This window comes from Heptranchias perlo, chromosome 6 (genome assembly GCF_035084215.1).
Source record: "Heptranchias perlo isolate sHepPer1 chromosome 6, sHepPer1.hap1, whole genome shotgun sequence".
NCBI lineage: Eukaryota > Metazoa > Chordata > Chondrichthyes > Hexanchiformes > Hexanchidae > Heptranchias > Heptranchias perlo.
The window spans coordinates 73,785,871-73,806,917 of record NC_090330.1 but is presented as its reverse complement, the minus strand read 5'-3'; the positions used below and the strand labels follow the sequence as shown (position 1 = coordinate 73,806,917).

The window sequence follows — 21,047 nt, the reverse complement described above, 5'->3', positions numbered from 1 at the left end:
CCACACCTCCACTACTCGCCTTTAAACAGCCACCCAACCTCAAACAGACCATCGTTCGCAGCAAATTACCCAGCTTTCAGGAGAACAGCGTCCACGACACCACACAACCCTGCCACGGTAACCTCTGCAAGACATGCCAGATCATCGACACAGATACCACCATCACACGAGAGGACACCACCCACCAGGTGCATGGTTCATACTCCTGTGACTCGGCCAACGTTGTCTACCTCATACGTTGCAGGAAAGGATGCCCCAGAGCATGGTACATTGGCGAGACCATGCAGACGCTGCGACAACGGATGAACGGACACCGCGCAACAATCGCCAAACAGGAGGGTTCCCTCCCAGTCGGGGAACACTTCAGCAGTCATGGACATTCATCCACCGACCTTCGGGTAAGCGTACTCCAAGGCGGCCTTCGAGACACACGACAACGCAAAATCGTCGAGCAGAAATCGATAGCCAAGTTCCGCACCCATGAGGACGGCCTCAACCGGGATCTTGGGTTCATGTCACGCTACACGTTACCCCACCAGCGAACAAATGTTATCTGTTTTTAATATAATGGGTCATTTGCTGGCTCTCTCTGCCTTCCGGATGTTTCTGCCTCTCTCTGTTTTTTTTCTCTGTTTTTTTTTCCCTGTTTGTTTTTTTGTTTTTTTGTTGAATGTGTATTCGGGGGTTCTGCAGGTGACACCTCTCTGTCTGAACGCGGTGATTGCCTTGGCAACGGGCAGTTGCAGGGGCAGTCTGTAAACACCATGTATTGTTCTATATGTATAAATGCGTAGGCTTCAAGGAGGTCCTGAAACATTTACCTGAGGAAGGAGGAAGTCTCCGAAAGCTTGTGAATTTAAAATAAAATTGCTGGACTATAACTTGGTGTTGTAAAATTGTTTACAATTGTCAACCCCAGTCCATCACCGGCATCTCCACATGTTGAAAAACAGTCCTGGCTCGGATTGCTATACATGTGCCATCGATTACACCCTGCACCTGGGAAGCCAGCCACAGAGTGGAATCCCACTGCCCTCTCTGTCTGGCTGAGGTTGTTCACGGGGAAGTTGATGTATTGCGAGGCCCTGCGAAACAAGCCGTTGGTGACCTGCCTTATACACTCAGACGACTGAGAGACCCCACAACGTCACCAGTGGCACCCTGGAATGATCCGGAGGTGAAGAAGTTGAGAGCAGTGGTGACTTTAATAGCGACGGGCAATGAGATGCCACAAGGCCCAGCCAGGAGCAGCTCGGCATGAAGAAGACTGCAGATGTCTGCAACCACCTGGCGACTCACTCTTAGCCTCCGTATGCACTGCTGCTCAGAGAGGTCCAAGAAGCTGAGCCTCGGTCTGCAGACCCACTGACGAGGGTACTGCCTCCTGCGACGTCGCTCCCTCTGTTGTTGCCCTCTGTGCTCTGGTGCAGGTCCCTGTGGTGCAGCACTGTATTGTGGTGCTCCAAGTGGCGGAGGTGCACGCCGTGCCTGGCGAGGATAGTGATGTTCCTCGTCCTCGGATGTAGTGCTGAATGCAGCCATCACGGCCCCCATCCTGATGGTGTCAGTTTGAGGGGGTCCCGAACAATTCTGAGTGGAAACCAAGAATTTTCAGTCTAAACACAAAAATCTCCCAGCCAAAAGTTTGTCTGAGAGAACTGAGTGCCCTGCTGCAATAACTCACCTTTTAACCCCATCTGTCAAACAGGGATTTAAATGTCCAAATGGCTGCTGGCTGAAACACAACTCCTTTAACATGGAGTGTTTCACACAGCAGGGAAACACGCTGAGGCAGAATGAAAATCCTTTCCCTGCCTCAATTACTGTAAAATTAAGTACTTTAACAATCTTAACGACTGCTTTAAATATCAACTGCTTTAATTGCTGGCGGGACTTCCAGATTTGTGAAGCGCACACAGATGCGTCTGTGTGAAACATGGAAGTCGGTGGGTTGGAGCCGGCTTCCTTACCCGCTCTGGACTGTCCCGATTTTGCCCCCCCCCCTCCCCCAATGCACTCGGACTTCTACTTGAAAATTGAGCCCATTGTGTGGGTTTGTGTCCCTTTTATACAGAAGATTAAATACAGAATTAGCCATTATCTGATAATTCAGAGTTATTGGAGTACTATTTAGGAGATGGGACATTCTGGGCTTGTCCCCTTTCACCACAGTAAAACAATACATATTAGAATGTAACATGTTAGTTACAGTATGGTGTACACCCAAACCTTTTTCCCCATTATGGTCGGAACCGAGGAGAAGCTTGAGATCCCCACTCTCCTCCAAAACGTTAGAATTATCACTGATATCTGCTGAATAGGTTTTGATTGGGAACAACAGAACTTGAGAACAGTGATTCCTTTAACTAGAGGGAAATTTAAACCATTGCATCAGAATATTAATGTCTTACTGCCTGGAAAGTAACAGTAGCTAATTCAGCTGGGATATGGTTCCCTAAAGGGTTAAGACATCAATGGAGAATATCAGGGACATGTTGAGCTTGTAACAAAAATGTCAATTTGAAAAAACACCAACAATTCAGATGTCAATGTCACTTTCTAATTGGCCAAAACTATTATAACCCAATGTTTCAAATAGGAGGGAGGGCAAATGATGAGGAACAATAAAGCTGATGTAGAAATTCAATTATTAGGTAACTAGGTCATCGGGTGACTGATGCAGTTCACTGCGGATAAGTGTAAAATAATTAATTTGATAGCAAGTGTCAAATGGAACAGTGCTACAGTGGATAAATCTATAAAACCATTAGTTCTGAGCTTAACTGCAGCAAAAAGGGTTCCATTAACAGAGGGACAGAATACAAATCAAATGAGGTTGGCCTGTTGCTGTTTAAGCTGTTGGATCAGACATCATCTGGAGTACTTGGTCAACTCATCACAGGAATGCGATTATTATCCTTTAAAGGCGACCAAGGTAAGCAACATGGGGGAATTAGGGCCTGTTTAATCTGTAACATATTATGAGTCAGCCTAAATATGGGTGCACGGTGGTGGTGGTAGTGGGGTGGTGGGATTGGGAGGGGCAAAGTGGTGGATGTCAGATCATTGGGGGAACTAAACTTCTGATGAAAGGTCATCGACCTGAAACGTTAACTCTGTTTCTTTCTCCACAGATGCTGCCTCACTTGTTGAGTATTTCCAGCATTTTCTGTTTGTAGTGCAGATTTCCAGCATCCACAGTATTTTGTTGAAGTTTGTTTTTCAATCTCCAGGACAGCCCACTGGGGTAGAAAAGTTAGCCATATAAAACCTGGTTAGATTTTGAAATCTTTCTTTTCTTTTTGACCTACTTGCTTTGATATTTTTTGCTTTTTTTTTCTTTGTTTGCAGCCCTGTGAACAATATGTAACATCTCCAACAAAGTAACATGTCCAGTTTAACTTGTGATGTATTGTCTGCTTGATTGGACTTCCCTGGCAATCTGTTCCATAGGTCTGTTGCCATTCTCAGCCCTGCCATAAACTCTGCTTCATAAGACCATAAGAGATAGGAGCAGGAGTTGGCCATTCAGCCCCTCGAGCCTGCTCCGCCATTTAATGAGATCATGGCTGATCTGATTTTTACCTCAACTCCACTTTCCCATTATCCTTTAATTCTCTTGCTGATCAAAAATTTGTCTAACTCAGCCTTGAATGTATTCAATGACTCAGCCTCCACAGCTTTTTGGGGTAAAGAATTCCAAAGATTCACGACCCTCTTGGAGAAGAAGTTCCTCCTCATTCCCCAGTTGTGGTCTCACCAGCACCCTGTACAGTTGTAGCATGACTTCCCTGCATCCTCCATCCCCCTGGAAATAAAGGCCAATATTCCGTTTGCCTTCCGGATTACCTGCTGCACCTGTAAGTTGACTTTTTGTGTTTCATGTACAAGGACACCCATATCCCACTGCACCACAGCATTTTGTAGTATTTCTCCATTCAAATAATATTTTGCTTTTTTATTTTTCCTCCCAAAGTGGATGACCTCACATTTTCCCATATTATTTTCCATCTGCCAAATTTTTGCCCATTCGCTTAACCTATCTCATCGCAATTTGCTTTTCCACCTATCTTTGTATCATCAGCAAATTTGGTCACAAGACACTCTGTTCCTTCATCCAAGTCATTGGTATATTGTAAATAGTTGAGGCCCCTGCACTGATCCCTGAGGCACCCCACTAGTTACAGATTGCCATTTTGAAAATGACCCTTTTATCCCAGCTCTTTATTTTCTGTTAGTCAGCCAATCCTCTATCCATGCCAGTATATTACCCTCAACACCATGAGCTCTTATCTTGTGCAGTAATCTTTTCTGTGGCACCTTATCGAATGCCTTTTGGAAATCCAAATATACTGCATAAGAACATAAGAAATAGGAGCAGGAATAGGCCAATCAGTCCGTCGAGCCTGCTCCGCCATTCAATAAGATCATGGCTGATCTGATCCTAACCTCAAATCTAAATTCATGTCCAATTTCCTGCCCACTCCCCGTAACCCCTAATTCCCTTCACGTCTAGGAAACTGTCGATTTCTGTTTTAAATTTATTTAATGATGTAGCTTCCACAGCTTCCTGGGGCAGCAAATTCCACAGACCAACTACGCTCTGAGTGAAGAAGTTTCTCCTCATCTCAGTTTTGAAAGAGCGGCCCCTTATTCTAAGATTATGCCCCCTAGTTCTAGTTTCACCCATCCTTGGGAACATCCTTACCGCATCCACCCGATCAAGCCCCTTCACAATCTTATATGTTTCAATAAGGTCGCCTCTCATTCTTCTGAACTCCAATGAGTAGAGTCCCAATCTACTCAACCTCTCCTCATATGTCCACCCCCTCATCCCCGGGATTAACCGAGTGAACCTTCTTTGTACTGCCTCGAGAGCAAGTATGTCTTTGCTTAAGTTTGGACACCAAAACTGTATGCAGTATTCCAGGTGCGGTCTCACCAATGCCTTATATAACTGCAGCAATACCTCCCTGTTTTTATATTCTATCCCCCTAGCAATAAAAGCCAACATTCCGTTGGCCTTCTTGATCACCTGCTGCACCTGCATACTAACTTTTTGATTTTCTTGCACGAGGACCCCCAGATCCCTTTGTACTGCAGTACTTTCCAGTTTCTCGCCATTAAGATAATAACTTGCTCTCTGATTTTTCCTGCCAAAGTGCATAACCTCACAAAATACTCTATCCATTGGTTCCCCTTCATCCACCCTGCCCGTTACTTCCTCAAAGAACTCTAAAAAATTTGTCAGACATGATTTCCCCTTCATAAAACCATGTTGTCTTTCCTTGATTGTATTATGAATCTCCAAATGTCCTGCGACTACTTCCTTAATAATGGATTCTAGCATTTTCCCAATATCAGATGTTAGGCTAACTAGTCTATAATTACTTGCTTTCTGTCTCACTCCCTTCTTGAATAGTGGTGTTGCGTTTACTGTTTTCCAATCCAATGGGACCTTTCCAGAATCTAGTGAATTCTGGAAGATTACAACCAATGCATCCACTAACTCTGTAGCCACTTCCTTTAAGACCCTCAGATGCAAGCCATCAGGTCCAGGGGACTTGTCAGCCTCTAAACCTATTAGTTTACCTAGTACTTTTTTTCTAGTGATAGTGCCACTACTTCCACCCCCTCCCAATCCATTCGTTCAAGTTGAACAAGACCATACAAAACTATACCATTCTTTTTGGCTCTGATGTGAGCTTCAAATTCCACATTCTATCCATTACCAAGATTAATTATTTCAACCTGTACAACATCGCCCACCTGTGTTTGTATCCCAGCCCCATTACTGCTGAAACCCTTATCTATATTTTTGTCACTCCTAGTCTCAATTATCACCTACCTTTCTAACCTTACATTCTCTACCCTCCATGAACTCTAACTTGCTCAAATGCAACTAATCATAATCCATCCCACACAAAGTTGCAATCACCCATCACCCCCATGCTTGCTGAACTACACTGGCTCCATGGCCTGGATTTTCACTCTGAGCCGTGGAGAATGGGGTGAAGGGGGGAGCACTTCCGGACGGGAAAACCCAAAGTATGGGTTTCCTGGACGTCCTTATAATTTTGACGTAAGGACGTCTTTTAATTTTTTTCTGTAGGTTTCCCGCACAACAGCCAGCCAGATTGATAGGCTGGCTTTGTATCAGACAGGAAAGCAGTTAGGGATCAGATAAGATTAGATAGGCAGGTAAGTCTAATATCAGGTGTTTGGGACTGGACATCGAGGAGGGGGGTCAATGGGGGGTCTGACATCTGGGGGAGAGGGATGGTGATCAGGGTGGGGGTGGGGGGTGTAGGTCATTGAGGAGGGATGTCGGTCATCAGGAGGGTCGGAGACATCGTGAGGGAGATCGGACATTGGGAAGGGCCAGACATCGGGGGGAGGTTGGACATCGGTGGGGGGGGGGGGGACGGTCGGACATTGGGGGGGTCGAACATCGGGAGGGAGTTTGGTCACCGGGTGGGGGGGGAGGTCGGTCATCGGGGGTGTTGGGCAGACATCGGGGGGCGGGGAGGGTTGGCTGATCGCGTGTGTCGGATCATGGCAGGTATGCTTGGGCCTGGAGGAAGCACTCCTGCTCCTCCTGGCTCACAAACAGTACACTTGCCTGTTGATCCGGCCCTTCTCACCTCCTCTTACCTGGCCTGAATCAGAAGGGAGGGAAAGTAGAGAGTGAGGAGGACATAAAAAACCTGCAAGGGAATATAGACAGGCTGGGTGAGTGGGCAGAGATTTGGCAGATGCAATATAATATTGGAAAATGTGAGGTTATGCACTTTGGCAGGAAAAATCAGAGAGCAAGTTATTTTCTTAATGGTGAGAAACTGGAAAGTACTGCAGTACAAAGGGATCTGGGGGTCCTAGTGCAAGAAAATCAAAAAGTTGGTATGCAGGTGCAGCAGGTGATCAAGAAAGCCAACGGAATGTTGGCTTTTATTGCTAGGGGGATAGAATATAAAAACAGGGAGCAAGTTATTTTCTTAATGGCGAGGGACTGGAAAGTACTGCAGTGCAAAGGGATCTGGGGGTCCCAGTGCAAGAAAATCAAAAAGTTGATATGCAGGTGCAGCAGGTGATCAAGAAAGCCAACGGAATGTTGGCTTTTATTGCTAGGGGGATAGAATATAAAAACAGGGAGGTATTGCTGCAGTTATATAAGATATTGGTGAGACCGCACCTGGAATACTGCATACAGTTTTGGTGTCCACACTTAAGAAAAGACATACTTGCTCTCGAGGCAGTACAAAGAAGGTTCACTCGGTTAATCCCGGGGATGAGGGGGTGAACATATGAGGAGAGGTTGAGTAGATTGGGACTCTACTCATTGGAGTTCAGAAGAATGAGAGGCGATCTTATTGAAACATATAAGATTGTGAAGGGGCTTGATCGAGTGGATGCAGTAAGGATGTTCCCAAAGATGGGTGAAACTAGAACTAGGGGGCATAATCTTAGAATAAGGGGCTGCGCTTTCAAAACTGAGATGAGGAGAAACTTCTTCACTCAGAGGGTGGTAGGTCTGTGGAATTTGCTGCCCCAGGAAGCTGTGGAAGCTACATCATTAGATAAATTTAAAACAGAAATAGACAGTTTTCTAGAAGTAAAGGGAATTAGGGGTTATGGGGAGCGGGCAGGAAATTGGACATGAAGCTGAGTTTGGATCGGTCTAGGTCCTGTGGGTGGCGGAGCAGGCCCAGGGGCTGAGTGGCCGGGTCCTGCTCCTACTTCTTGTGTTCTTTAGATTTGAGGTCAGGATCAGATCAGCCATGATCTTATTGAATGGCGGAGCAGGCTCGAGGGGCCGATTGGCCTACTCCTGCTCCTATTTCTTATGTTCTTATGTTCTTCTGAATCCCAGCCTCCAGGAGTTAAAAATAAAAACTCTATTAAAATGGAGGCCCGCAACCACCTTAAAAGATTTTACTGACCGACCCGCCTCCTGAGAGCGGGTTGGTCACCCGGCTCCCGACCCACCTCCATTAAAACCAGATTGGAGGCGGGTTAGTGTCGGGTTTTACATTTTTACAATTTTTACCTTTCCACCCGCCCCCAACCCCACCCGCCCATGGGGGTTAAAATTACCTCCAACTTTTCCAATATATTAAATTTAAAATCCCTCCACAACATTGCTCCACCCTATCTCTGCAACCTACTAACTGGAGACACCACAATGACAATAGAAAAAAGGGACATAAGTAATATTAAGATAGAAACAGAATCAATATGGATTGAGACAAAGGATAGGAAGGGATTAATCATGTTGATAGGTATATTCTACTTGCCACCTAATAGTGGAAGGGAAGTGGAGGAAGAAATATGTAGGTAAATCAATGAAATGAGTACAAAACATCAAATAATAATCATGGGAGATTTCAACTACCCCCAGATAAACTGGCAAGAAGAGGTAGAGAAAGGAGAAAAGGGAATGGAGTGTTTACAGTGTGTACGTGACTCCTTTCTTACCCAGTATGTGAGAAGCCTAACAAGAAGGATCACTGTTGGATCTATTAATGGGAAATGAACCAGAACAGATAAGAGAAGCAAGGGTTAGAGAACATCTCGGCAGTAGCGATCGTAACATAATAAGGTTTAAAATAATGATTGAGAAAGACATAAGTAAGACAAAGACCAAAGTAATAGATTGGAAAAAAGTTAATTTTGAGGGGATGAGAATGGAACTAGGCAAGGTAAAGTGTAAGAAAAAGTTGACAGACAAAGAGCTAGAACAGCAGTGGGAAATATTTAAAACAGTGATCAATGGAGTTCAGGAGAAATATATTCCTCTAAAAAACAAGAATAAACGAGCCAATAGTAAAACACCATGGTTGAATAAAGAGATAAAGGTAAAATCGAAACTGAAAAAAAGGCATGCTCAAAGTACATAAGGGAAAGGGTGACAAAAGGGAATATGAAGAGGTTCGGAGAGAAGTCAAAAACACAATTAGGAAAGCAAGGAGGAACCATGAGATTAAATTACCAAGAATATAAAAAGCAATAGTAAAGTATTCTACAGACACATAAATAACAAAAGATAAATCAGAATAAGGATAGGGCCACTAAGGGATGCACAAGATAAACTCACAGGTAATGATAGAAACGGCAGAAATATTTACCAGGGAGACTAACAAAGTAGGCGGGACATTAGAAGAAGAGATTGAAAAAGATATTAAAACATTTAAGATCGAAAGGGGGGGAGGGAGATATTTGATAAACTAATCACACTTAGGGAGGATAAGACCCCTGGTCTGGATGGATTGCATCCAAGAATATTAAAAGAAGTTAGGGAGAAGATAGCAGAGGACTATTACACATATATAAAAATTCACTAGAAAAGGGAATAGTGCCAGAGGACTGGCAGGCAGCTAATGTTATTCCTATATTTAAAAAGGGAGATAGAACAATTTTCAAGAACTATAGACCAGTTAGCTTAATGTCAGTGGTGGGAAAGATAATGGAACCTTTACTCAAAGATGTGGAGATGCCAGTGATGGACTGAGTTTACAATTACTCAAAGATGTAATAGAAAGACATCTAGAGAATAAAAATATAATAAAGAGTACACAGCATGGATTTCAGAAGGGAAAGTCATGCTTGACCAACCTTATTGAATTCTTTGAAGAAGTAACAGAAAGAGCAGACGAGGGTAATTTAGTAGATGTAATATATATATATAGATTTTCAAAAGGCCTTCGATAAGGTACCGCATTGTAGATTCATGACTATGGTCAGAGCACGTGGAGCCGGGGGACAGGTAGCAAAATGGATAGCAAGCTGGCTACAAAACAGAAAACAGAGAGTAGGTGCTAATGGTAGCTACTCAGACTGGCAAAAAGTGGGAAGTGGTGTTCCACGGGGACCGGTGCTGGGACCACTGTTGTTCACAATTTACATTAATGATTTGGATTCAAGAATCAGAAGTACAATTTCAAAATTTGCAGATGATACCAAATTGAGGGTGTAGTTAATACAAAGGAAGAACGTGTCAAAATGCAAGAGCACATTAATAAACTTGTAGAATGGGCGTGTAATTGAAAATGAATTTCAATATAGATAAGAATGAGATGGGGCATTTTGGTAGGAAGAATAAGGAAGCCACATACTGCTTGGATAATAAGAAGCTAAACAGAATAGAGGAGCAAAAGGATCTGGGGTACAGATACACAAATTACTAAAAGTAGTGACGCAGGTTAATAAGGCCATAAAAATGGCAAACCAAGGACTGGGGTACATTTCTAGAGGGATAGAAGAGGAAAAGCAAAGAAGTTAAGTTAAATTTGTATTGAACCTTGGTTAGACCACACCATATCAAGTTGAGAAATGCACCAGCCAAGCCACAAGGGGTCTATTTCTCCATCAGATTTGAAAGCCGTTCCTAACTGAGAGCTTTATAAATATCAAGAGTCACTATTCTGACTTTATTGAGTGTCCAGAGAACCAATTCCACTGCTAGACCATGAGATATCAAAACGAAGAATCAGGGGAGCATGCCTGAGATTTTTCAGCATGCACTCCTGGCAGCCAAGGCTCCACACCGAAGGAGGTTTGCATATTCATAAAAGTTACCCTCAAGTTTAAGACCATTGAGCTATAGAATGTGGCTTTTGGAATTCAATCTTTTCTCAGTGGAAGAAGCAGATGATCCATGTAGTTGATATCATAAAGGAGACTGCTGGATAGGTGTAGAGAGGTATTGTGTGTGTAACCAAACAAAGAAAGTTATCAGTTAAGGAAATTTACTTTAAGATGTAACTTTGCACCTTTTGTTAATGTATTGAATAGATTTCTATCCACTGTAGTGAGTGTTGGCTTACTTAGTTTAAACATTCAGAAAGGAAATGAACTGTAGGTTCAATGTTACATAGTGCTGGAGTAGAAGGAAGCTAAATATGGGCTTTGGGAGTAATTTTATGAATTCACTCTCCTAGTAGGCAGGGTAGCCTGTCAGGTGTACAAACTCATAAAATTATCCCCAGCTGGCTTCGAACAAAATATGCGACATAATGGGTAAACTGGATGGATTGATCCTTCTTATTTTATTATACAATAGGATTAGGGACTATTGAGTCTGTAAGGCGTTATGGCTTTAAATGGCATTAGTGATTTTAGATTTTGATTCTTGGCTCTAAATTAATTGAGCTGGAGTCAGTTTAATTCATACGTGAATCAAATCAAACCTGGTGCTGGTTTGCTTAAACTATGAAATTAACATGAAAAGTGAACATTGCTCACAAGTGTTTTCCTATAAAAACAGTATCAATGGAGAAGGTTGTGTAAATCAATGAACAAAAGCCAAATCTGATGATTAACAAGTACACACAGAGCTATGAAATTCCCATCGTAAACTGAAGCCTTAGATCAATTGATAGTTCCGTTGTGAAATTTGCTGCCTACACAATTCCAGGTTTTGAATTAATTATTCCCAGCCAATAAAGCCACATGAATTGGCCTTGGTGCACCTGAGCTAAGGAGGAGAAAATCAGCCCAGGTTCCTAGTTCTAATCACTATTCAATGCCTCCCGCTGCAAAGTGAGCATTTGTGGTCATCAGTTGCAAACAGAACTAGGCTTGGCTATGATAGCAATTATGGCTGAATAGAATATCAAGGGGGAAAAATTGGATAGGGCCTGTTTTTAGGCGGGAGTAGCACGATCCGTTATTACCCCGTACCCAATGGTCCCTGCGCAGGCAGGACAAGATTTTTGTCAGGCCTGAGGACTTACCTACAATCTGTGTTGGAAATCAGCATTGAACGAGGATTCTATGCAATTCACACTTTCCACCAGCAGGGGGAAGCTCCAATCTCTTAAAGGCAAGATGCCTGTTAGAAATCTCTTAAAGGTAGTTGGTACCTGTTATTTGCTGAATATAACAGCCTGCTGTCTGCACGGAGATCAGACATCACACATGTAAAGCACAGATGCAGATCCCATCACTATTTTTACATACTGATGAGTTATGTTAAAACATTGAATGAAAGTTGCGCACCACTAAATCCCACATCCTCCAATCTGCATGGCAGAACTCACCAATCTGCCAATCTGAGACTCCGTGCACCAAGGTTCTCTGCTGATGCACCAGAGGCCTTGGTGCAAGAGGTGGACAGAAGGCGGGACATCCTATATCCGCGGGGGGAGGGGGAGTAAGAGGCCCTCCAGACATACACCCAAAAGGTAGTGGGAGGCAGTAGGGGATGAAGTCAATGCCAGGCGCACAGCATCATGAACATGGATGCAGAACAGGAAGAAGTTTACTGCTTTGACATGAGTGGTCAAGATGAGTGAGGTCAACTGTCAAATGGCGTCTCCTACCAACTACACCACTAGCCGCACCCATTGCTCCATGCACTACACCCCCCATCACCCGCATACCAACAAACTCCTTCCATCAGTACTCAACCCTCTCACCCTTACACATTACCACCATTGCAAGCGGCCCACCCACAAATCACAGGCCACACACACTGGCAGCTATTCAACCATGATAGGCACATCACCCAGACACACATCCCGCTTTCTTGCCGAAGAAGCTGGCGCATATCAGGAGACAGCAAGTGGGGGTGGCATTTTGCCCCTCGAGCCTGTCCCACCATTCGATCAGATCAGGGTGGACCTGTGACCTAACTCCATATAGCCGTCTTAGCCCCAAATCCCTTAATACCCTTGGTTCACAGAAATCTATCAATCTCAGATTTAGAATTTGCAATTAAGCTAGCATTAATGCCGTTTGCAGAAGAGCGTTCCAAACTTCTCCCACCCTTTGCGAGTAGAAGCATTTCCTAACTTCACTCCTACATGTCCTGGCTCTAAATGTTAGGCTATGTGCCCGTGTCCTAGTATTCAAATGTAGCAGACCTCCAAAAACAGTTACAAATGTCTCGGCAGCCAGAAGCAATAATCCAGCCACTAACCTGTAAATCCTGCATGGTCCCTTTAAATAGCGCCGGTGGGGGGGTCCTCCAGGCACTCTAAGACACATTTAGATGGTCGGAGTTAAGACTCTGAGTTGAGTTGAGCGTTAAGTCCCAAAATGGTGTCTATCACTTTAAATCAGTGTTGTACACTGATTGAAGCCATTTTCTCCCCACTTTACATGATTCCAGCGTTCGTTATCTGTGCCTGCGCTAACTACTATACCAAAATGGCGTCTGGCACACGTCACGCTGGAAACGTGCGTGCGCATCCAAGATGCCATCTTGGATTTCGAAAATTCTGTGTTGCGCCGAAACAACGGGCGCTACACGACCCAATTTAGCGTCCCAAGATTCAATTGGGGTAGATTTTGACTTTGTGCGATAGTGTAAAATGGGTGATAGTGAATTGGCAGCCCGTTTTACATCTCTCACGACTTTTATTTCCACTATCGCAGAAAGTCAAAATCTACCCCAATGTGTAGGCTCTGACATGAATAATAGTCACTGCGAGCAAGTATCAGAGTGTGGAACCATACTCCAGAAAGGGTCAGTGCAGTCAGGTGAGAAAACTGGATCCAAAGACAAAAATATTTACAGGAAATTAATTGAAAGGGCAGAATTTCACAAAAGCTATTCTTTCCTTGGCTTTTATAACTAACTCAAATGGAAAATTATATGGAGAGAAATTACAGAGTTATTTTAGATAAACTCTTCATGCTTGGTTCTAAAAGAGCCCTTGGCAAATCTAGCTCCCTTTTTCCCCATTTGACATGCTTGGCTGCTGTTCCTGCTGAAGTCTTTCTTATATGACTTAGTCATTATGCAGAGAACAGCTAATGGAAGTGCTGAACAACGCAAACTTCACTCGCCCCTAGCATGGTCTAGGACTCCGGATGTAGGCAGAAAGGTAGAAGAAGAGATTACGCTCAGATTTGCTTCTATCTCTCTTCTCCAAATCACAGCCACACTGCACAGCAGTCCTAACTGGGGTGGGGGAGGGAGGGGGACTCCATTCCAGACAGATTCCGGGAACACTGGCTTCCGTTCAGCAGGTAACAGCAGCAGATCCATTCATCCACCAAGCGTTGGATACTTGTGGTACTGAGGCCAAGAAGTTCTATGTAGCTGAAGATGTCAAGGTGTTTTTCTTATCAGTTGTATGAGTACTGAACATGTGATTGTGGAGCACTTTTATTTGTATACAGGCTTCACTCAATACATTATTTTAGCCCAAGCTCTTGAGAACTGCATTATATCAAGGAGGCACTATATCTGTGTTCAAGTCAATAATCAAGTAGTTGTTGCTTTTATTACCTTTCTTCAGTCATAAGAATATAAGAACATAAGAAATAGGAGCAGGAGTAGGCCATAGGCCCCTTCAGCCTGCTCCACCATTCAATCAGGTCATGGCTCATCTTCTACCTCAACTCCACTTTCCCACCCTATCCCCATATCCCTTGATTCCCTTAGTGTCCAAAAATCTATCAATCTCAGTCTTAAATATAATCAACGACTGAGCATCCACAGCCCTATGGGATAGAGAATTCCAAAGATTCACAACCCTGAGTGAAGAAATTCCTCCTCATCTCGGTCCTAAATGGTTGACACCTTATCTTGAGACTATGACCTCTAGTTCTAGACTCTCCAGCCAGGAGAAACAGCCTCTCAGCATCTACCCTGTCAAGCCCTCTAAGAATTTTATATGTTTCAATGAGATCACCTCTCATTCGTCTAAACTCCAGAGAGTATAGGCCCTTTCTACTCAATCTTTCATCACAGGACAACCCTCTCATCCCAGGAATCAATCTAGTCTGATATATCTTTTAGAAACAACAGTCATTTTTCACATAGGATGATGTTGTCTAGGAACAACACCACTGTCAATACTATACAAGTGCCTCATTAATTTTCTTGCCTTTTATTCAAAATCAGATCTCCAAGAGAACCCGATTCGAAACTCCAAAGGTCTGATGTTCAAGGTCTTTTGTCATGATGCAAGTATATGTTGTGTATGAGTATTGTAACCGCAGTAGTTACAAAACTGTTAACTTAAGGTGGTTTGGTATCAGTGTCTCATTTGGATCTTTCCTGACACAGTCACATTTTTATTGCATATTTTTTATCAATGTGATGTATTTAAATGGGTTCTTGTTAAAGTTGGAGTAATCCAAAATATTTTTGTGAAGCCAATAACTTTTTATTTTTGCAAAACCCAACTGATCCATATTAATCTACAAGAATGTACACGAATGCCCAAACATCCATACGAATGTATGGGATTGCATGAGAGCAGAGATGTGCTGCTTTGTTCCCATGAAATTCACGTGTAATTGATTTACGCCGGTTTAACACCAAAACACTGCTAAGTGTGAATTTCCTCAATAATTTGCGCCACTCCCCAGATGCATCCAGCGTTTACATAGTTCTGCCCCCACAAAGGACCAGCTCCCGCAATGCGTTGGCGTAGATTTACACCCAAAAATTTAGGCGCAGCAGGACCCAAAGTCACCTGATAGCGGCAAAACTGGAGGACTAACAGCATTTCTCAGTTGTTTGTCTGAAGCTTTCATTTTTTAAGGAAATGTTATAATTATGGATGCTTCCTTGATATAAAATACCATTCTTATTTCCTTCTATATAAATAATTTTAACCATTACATAGAAACTGCAAAGTCTGCCCTAAAGATTTAAATACTTTTTCAAGATCTCCTCCAGTGCACCACCAACTTATTTAAATTAATAATTCAACCTGAATACATAAATTGCAAGATCCAGAGCATTCCTCATATTACTGTAGATGTGTAATTTCTAAAGAGCTGTGGTTACAAAATGTCACCATTCCACCACTTAGCTTTTGTAAATAACTAGAGCACATTGAGTTACGTTGAGTCTACTGCACAGAAACAGGCCATTCAGCACAACTGGTCTATACCGGCATTTATGTTCGACACGAGCCTCCTCCCTCCCTACTTCATCTACCCTTATCAGCATACCCTTCTATTCCTTTCTTCTTTGTGTGCTTACCTAGCTTCCCCTTAAATGCATCTATGCTATTTGCCTCAACTACTCCTTGTGGTAGCACATTCCACATTCTTACAACTCTTTGAGTAAAGAAAAGTTTTTTCCTGAATTCCCTATTGGATTTATTAGTAACTATCTTATATTGATTTACCTCTAGTTTGGACTCCCCACAAATGGAAACAGTTTCTCTACATCTACCCTATCAACCCTTTCATTATATTAACAATCTCTATCAGGCCACCCCTCAGCCTTCTCTTTTCTAGAGAAAAGAGTCCCAGCCTGTTTACTCTTTCCTAATAGGGATGATACCAGGACCTTTCAGTCCTAGTATCATCCTTGTGGATCTTTTTTGCACCCTCTCCAATGCCTCCATATCCTTTTTATAATATGGAGACCAGAACTGTGCACAGTACTCCAAGTGTGATCTAACCAAGATTCTATACAAGTTTAATATAGCTTCTCTGCTTTTCAATTTTATCCCTCTAGAAATGTACCCCAGTCCTTGGTTTGCTTTTTTTATGACCTTATTAACCTGCGTTGCTACTTTTAGTGATTTGTGTATCTGTACTACAAGATCCCTTTGCTCCTCGACCCCATTTAGACACTTACTATCCAAGCAGTTTGTGGCCTCCTTATTCTTCCTACCAAAATGCACCACTTCACACTTACCTATATTGAAATTAATTTGCCAATTACAGGTCCATTCTGCAAGTTTACTAATGTCTTCTTGCGTTTTAACACATTCTTCCTTTGTATTAACTACAGCCCCCAATTTTGTGGCGCCGCAAATTTTGAAATTGTATTTCCAATTCTTTAGTCCAAATCATTAATGTAAATTTTGAACAACAGTGGTCCCAGCACCGATCCCTATGGAACACCACTTCCCACTTTTTGCCACTGAGTAGCTACCATTAACACCTACTCTCTGTTTTCTGTTTTGTAGCCAGCTTGCTCTCCATTCTGCTACCTGTCCGCTGACTCTACATGCTCTGACCTTAGTCATGAATCTACAATGTGCCATCTTATCGAAGGCCTTTTGAAAGTCCAAATATATTACGTCTACTGCATTACCCTTGTCAACTCATTCTGTTACTTCTTCAAAGAATTCAATGAAGTTGGTCAAGCATGACTTTCCCTTCTGAAATCCATGCTAAATACATTTTATTATATTTTCATTTTCTAGATGTTTTTCTATTACATCTTTGAGTAAAGATTCCATTATCTTTCCCACCACCAACATTAAGCAAACTGGTCTATTGGTCTGTAGTTCACTGGACTTGTTCTATCTCACATTTTAAATATAGGAATAACATTAGCTGTCTGGCAGTCCTCTGACACTATTCCCTTTTCCAGTGAATTTTTATATATATATATCTCCTCCCTAACTTCTGTTAACACGCGTGGATGTAATCCATCCAGACCAGGGATTTTATCTTCTCTAAGATTGATAAGTTTATTAATTATATACCTATTACATGATCGATCCCTTCTTATGCTTTGTCTCAATCCACATGGATATTGTTTCGACCTTAATATTACTTACTAACACAACTGCAGAGTTCTTAGAATCACTCACTTCTTCACTATGAACCAAAATAGAGATTGATGCATTAGGTAGGAGAGATTTTGCAAGTATATTTCACAATAAATATATACAGGTCCAATTCAGCAATACAATTATGAAGGTGGTTGTATGAAACCAAGTGATGCAGTTATAGCAACTATTCAAATCTGGTCTTCTAAAAATTCACAAACGGGCTTCTGAATTAGTTGCACTTATCAAGGACTAATATAGTGATAAACAAAGTTTAATTTATTAACAAGTTTAATTATTTAAAGAAATATACTATGAGGAAGAAATGTTAACATACTGGTGTATAGTTTGTGATGAACTTTATTAGGATATGAATGAAACAGCCATAGTTTCTGTCCAGCCATTTACAGTTACAAAACTGGCATCTATCCGACAATGTGGAAAATTGCCCAGGTATGTCCTGTCCACAAAAGACAGGACAAATCCAATCCGGCCAATTACCGCCCCATTAGTCTACTCTCAATTATCAGCAAAGTGATGGAAGGTGTTGTCGACAGTGCTATCAAGCGGCACTTACTCACCAATAACCTGCTCACCGATGCTCAGTTTGGGTTCCGCCAGGACCACTCGGCTCCAGACCTCATTACAGCCTTGGTCCAAACATGGACAAAAGAGCTGAATTCCAGAGGTGAGGTGTGAGTAACTGCCCTTGACATCAAGGCAGCATTTGACCGAATGTGGCACCAAGGAGCCCGAGTAAAATTGAAGTCAATGGGAGTCAGGGGGAAAACTCTCCAGTGGCTGGAGTCATACCTTGCACAAAGGAAGATGGTAGTGGTTGTTGGAGGCCAATCATCTCAGCCCCAGGACATTGCTGCAGGAGTTCCTCAGGGCAGTGTCCTAGGCCCAACCATCTTCAGCTACTTCATCAATGACCTTCCCTCCATTATAAAGTCAGAAATGGGGATGTTCGCTGATGATTGCACAGTGTTCAGTTCCATTTGCAACCCCTCAGATAATGAACCAGTCCGTGCCCGCATGCAGCAAGACCTGGACAACACCCAGGCTTGGGCTGATAAGTGGCAAGTAACATTCGCACCAGAAAGTGCCAGGCAATGACCATCTCCAACAAGAGAGAGTCTAACCACCTCCCCTTGACATTCAACGGCATTACCATCGCCGAATCCCCCACCATCAATATCCCGGGGGTCACCATTGACCAGAAACTTAACTGGACCAGCTACATAAATACTGTGGCTACAAGAGCAGGTCAGAGGCTGGGTATTCTGCGGCGAGTGACTCACCTCCTGACTTCCCAATGCCTTTCCACCATCTACAAGGCACAAGTCAGGAGTGTGATGGAATACTCTCCACCTGCCTGGATGAGTGCAGCTCCAACAACACTCAAGAAGCTCAACACCATCCAGGACAAAGTAGCCCATTTGATTGGCACCCCATCTACCACCCTAAACATTCACTCTCTCCACCACCAGTGCTCAGTGGCTGCAGTGTATACCATCCACAGGATGCACAGCAGCAACTTGTCTAGGCTTCTTCGTCAGCACCTCCCAAACCCACGACCCCTACCACCTAGAAGGACAAGAGCAGCAGGCACATGGGAACAACACCACCTGCACGTTCCCCTTCAAGTCTCACACCATCCCGACTTGGAATTATATCGCCGTTCCTTCATTGTTGCTGGGTCAAAATCCTGCAACTCCCTACCGAACAGCACTGTGGGAGAACCTTCACCACACGGTCTGCAGCAGTTCAAGAAGGCGGCTCACCACCACCTTCTCAAGGGCAGTTAGGGATGGGCAACAAATGCTGGCCTTGGCAGCGACGCCCACATCCCATGAACGAATAAATTTTAAAAATTTTAGAATACACAAATTAGAATGCATGACAATACTGCTGAGTTTGCATTTGTTTTATGTCAGCTTTTACGTTCTGGCGTAGTCAAATGAGCTTTACAGGAAATTTGTGCGTAAGTTTCTATTGGCAAGATTGGTGCACAAACTGGTGTAAATTACGGCATAATTTCTGTGTAAGTGCGATCCAGGAAATTATAGACCAGTATTCTAAATATTTATCTCTTATTAAGCAAAAGAGAGATCTGTTTTAAATTTATTTTTCACACATTTCCATTTAACTCCTCTGGTTCTGCCTTCCTGTAATTATGTCGGCTTGACTTCATACAATGGATCTCCCAAAAGTAGCGTAAACAAATTTACCTGTAAAAATCAAACTGGCTGATCTTTACAAAATTATATCTTACTTAGGATCTATTGAGAGCAGCAATTGCTTCTCAGAATAATAGCCAATTCTTCCGTTGAGCTATATGCCTGATGGACATCTTGCAGAATAACATAAACAATACCACAGGGTGGGGGTATAGCTCAGTGGTAGAGCATTTGACTGCAGATCAAGAAGTCCTTGGTTCAAATCCAGGTGCCCCCTTTCTTTGAAAATTGCACATATCACTCTGCTTTTTAAGAAAGGAGAGAGAGGGGAAACCAAGGAATTGTAGACCAGTTAGCCTAACATCTGTTGTGGGGAAAATGCTGGAGTCCATAATTAAGGATATAGTGACTGAACACCTTGAAAATTTTCAGTTAATCAGAGAGAGCCAGCATGGATTTGTGAAAGGTAGGTCGTGCCTGACAAACCTGATTGAATTTTTTGAAGAGGTGACTAAAGTAGTGGACAGGGGAATGTCAATGGATGTTATTTATATGGACTTCCAGAAGGCATTTGATAAGGTCCCGCATAAGAGACTGTTGGGTAAGATAGAAGCCCATGGAATCAAGGGAAAAGTACGGACTTGGTTAGGAAGTCGGCTGAACGAAAGGTGGCAGAGAGTAGGGATAATGGGAAGGTACTCACATTGGCAGGGAGTGACTAGTGAAGGCCCGCAGGGATCTGTCTTGGGGCCTCAATTATTCACAATATTTATCAACGACTTAGATGAAGGCATAGAAAGTCTCATATCTAAGTTTGCCGATGACACAAAGATTGGTAGCATTGTAAGCAGTGGAGATGAAAACATAAAATTACAAAGGGATATTGATAGATTAGGTGAATGGGCAAAACTGTGGCAAATGGAAATCAATGTAGACAAATGTGAGGTCATCCACTTTGGATCAAAAAAGGATAGAACAGGGTACTTTCTAAATGGTAAAAAGTTAAAAACAGTGGATGTCCAAAGGGACTTAGGGGTTCAGGTACATAGATCATTGAAGTGTCATGAACAGGTGCAGAAAATAATCAATAAGGCTAATGGAATGCTGGCCTTTATATCTAGAGGACTAGAATACAAGGGGGCAAAAGTTATGCTGCAGCTATACAAAACCCTGGTTAGACCGCACCTGGAGTATTGTGAGCAGTTCTGGGCACCGCACCTTCGGAAGGACATATTGGCCTTGGAGGGAGTGCAGCATAGGTTTTCTAGAATGATACCCAGACTTCAAGGGTTAAGTTACAAGGAGAGATTACACAAATTGGGGTTGTATTCTCTAGAGTTTAGAAGGTTAAGGGGTGATCTGATCGAAGTTTATAAGATTTTAAGGG

The 21,047-nt window shown here is 42.9% G+C and overlaps 1 protein-coding gene and 1 non-coding gene across 2 annotated transcripts in view; one reads left to right on the top strand and one right to left on the bottom strand.

Moving 5' to 3' along the window:
- myo16 (myosin XVI) overlaps positions 1 to 21,047 on the bottom strand; it is a 773,985-nt gene that overhangs the window by 686,918 nt on the left and 66,020 nt on the right. The gene's annotated exons all lie outside the window — the stretch shown is intronic.
- trnac-gca (transfer RNA cysteine (anticodon GCA)) lies at positions 19,866 to 19,937 on the top strand. Its single transcript has one exon. It is a non-coding gene; the product is annotated as a tRNA-Cys (tRNA).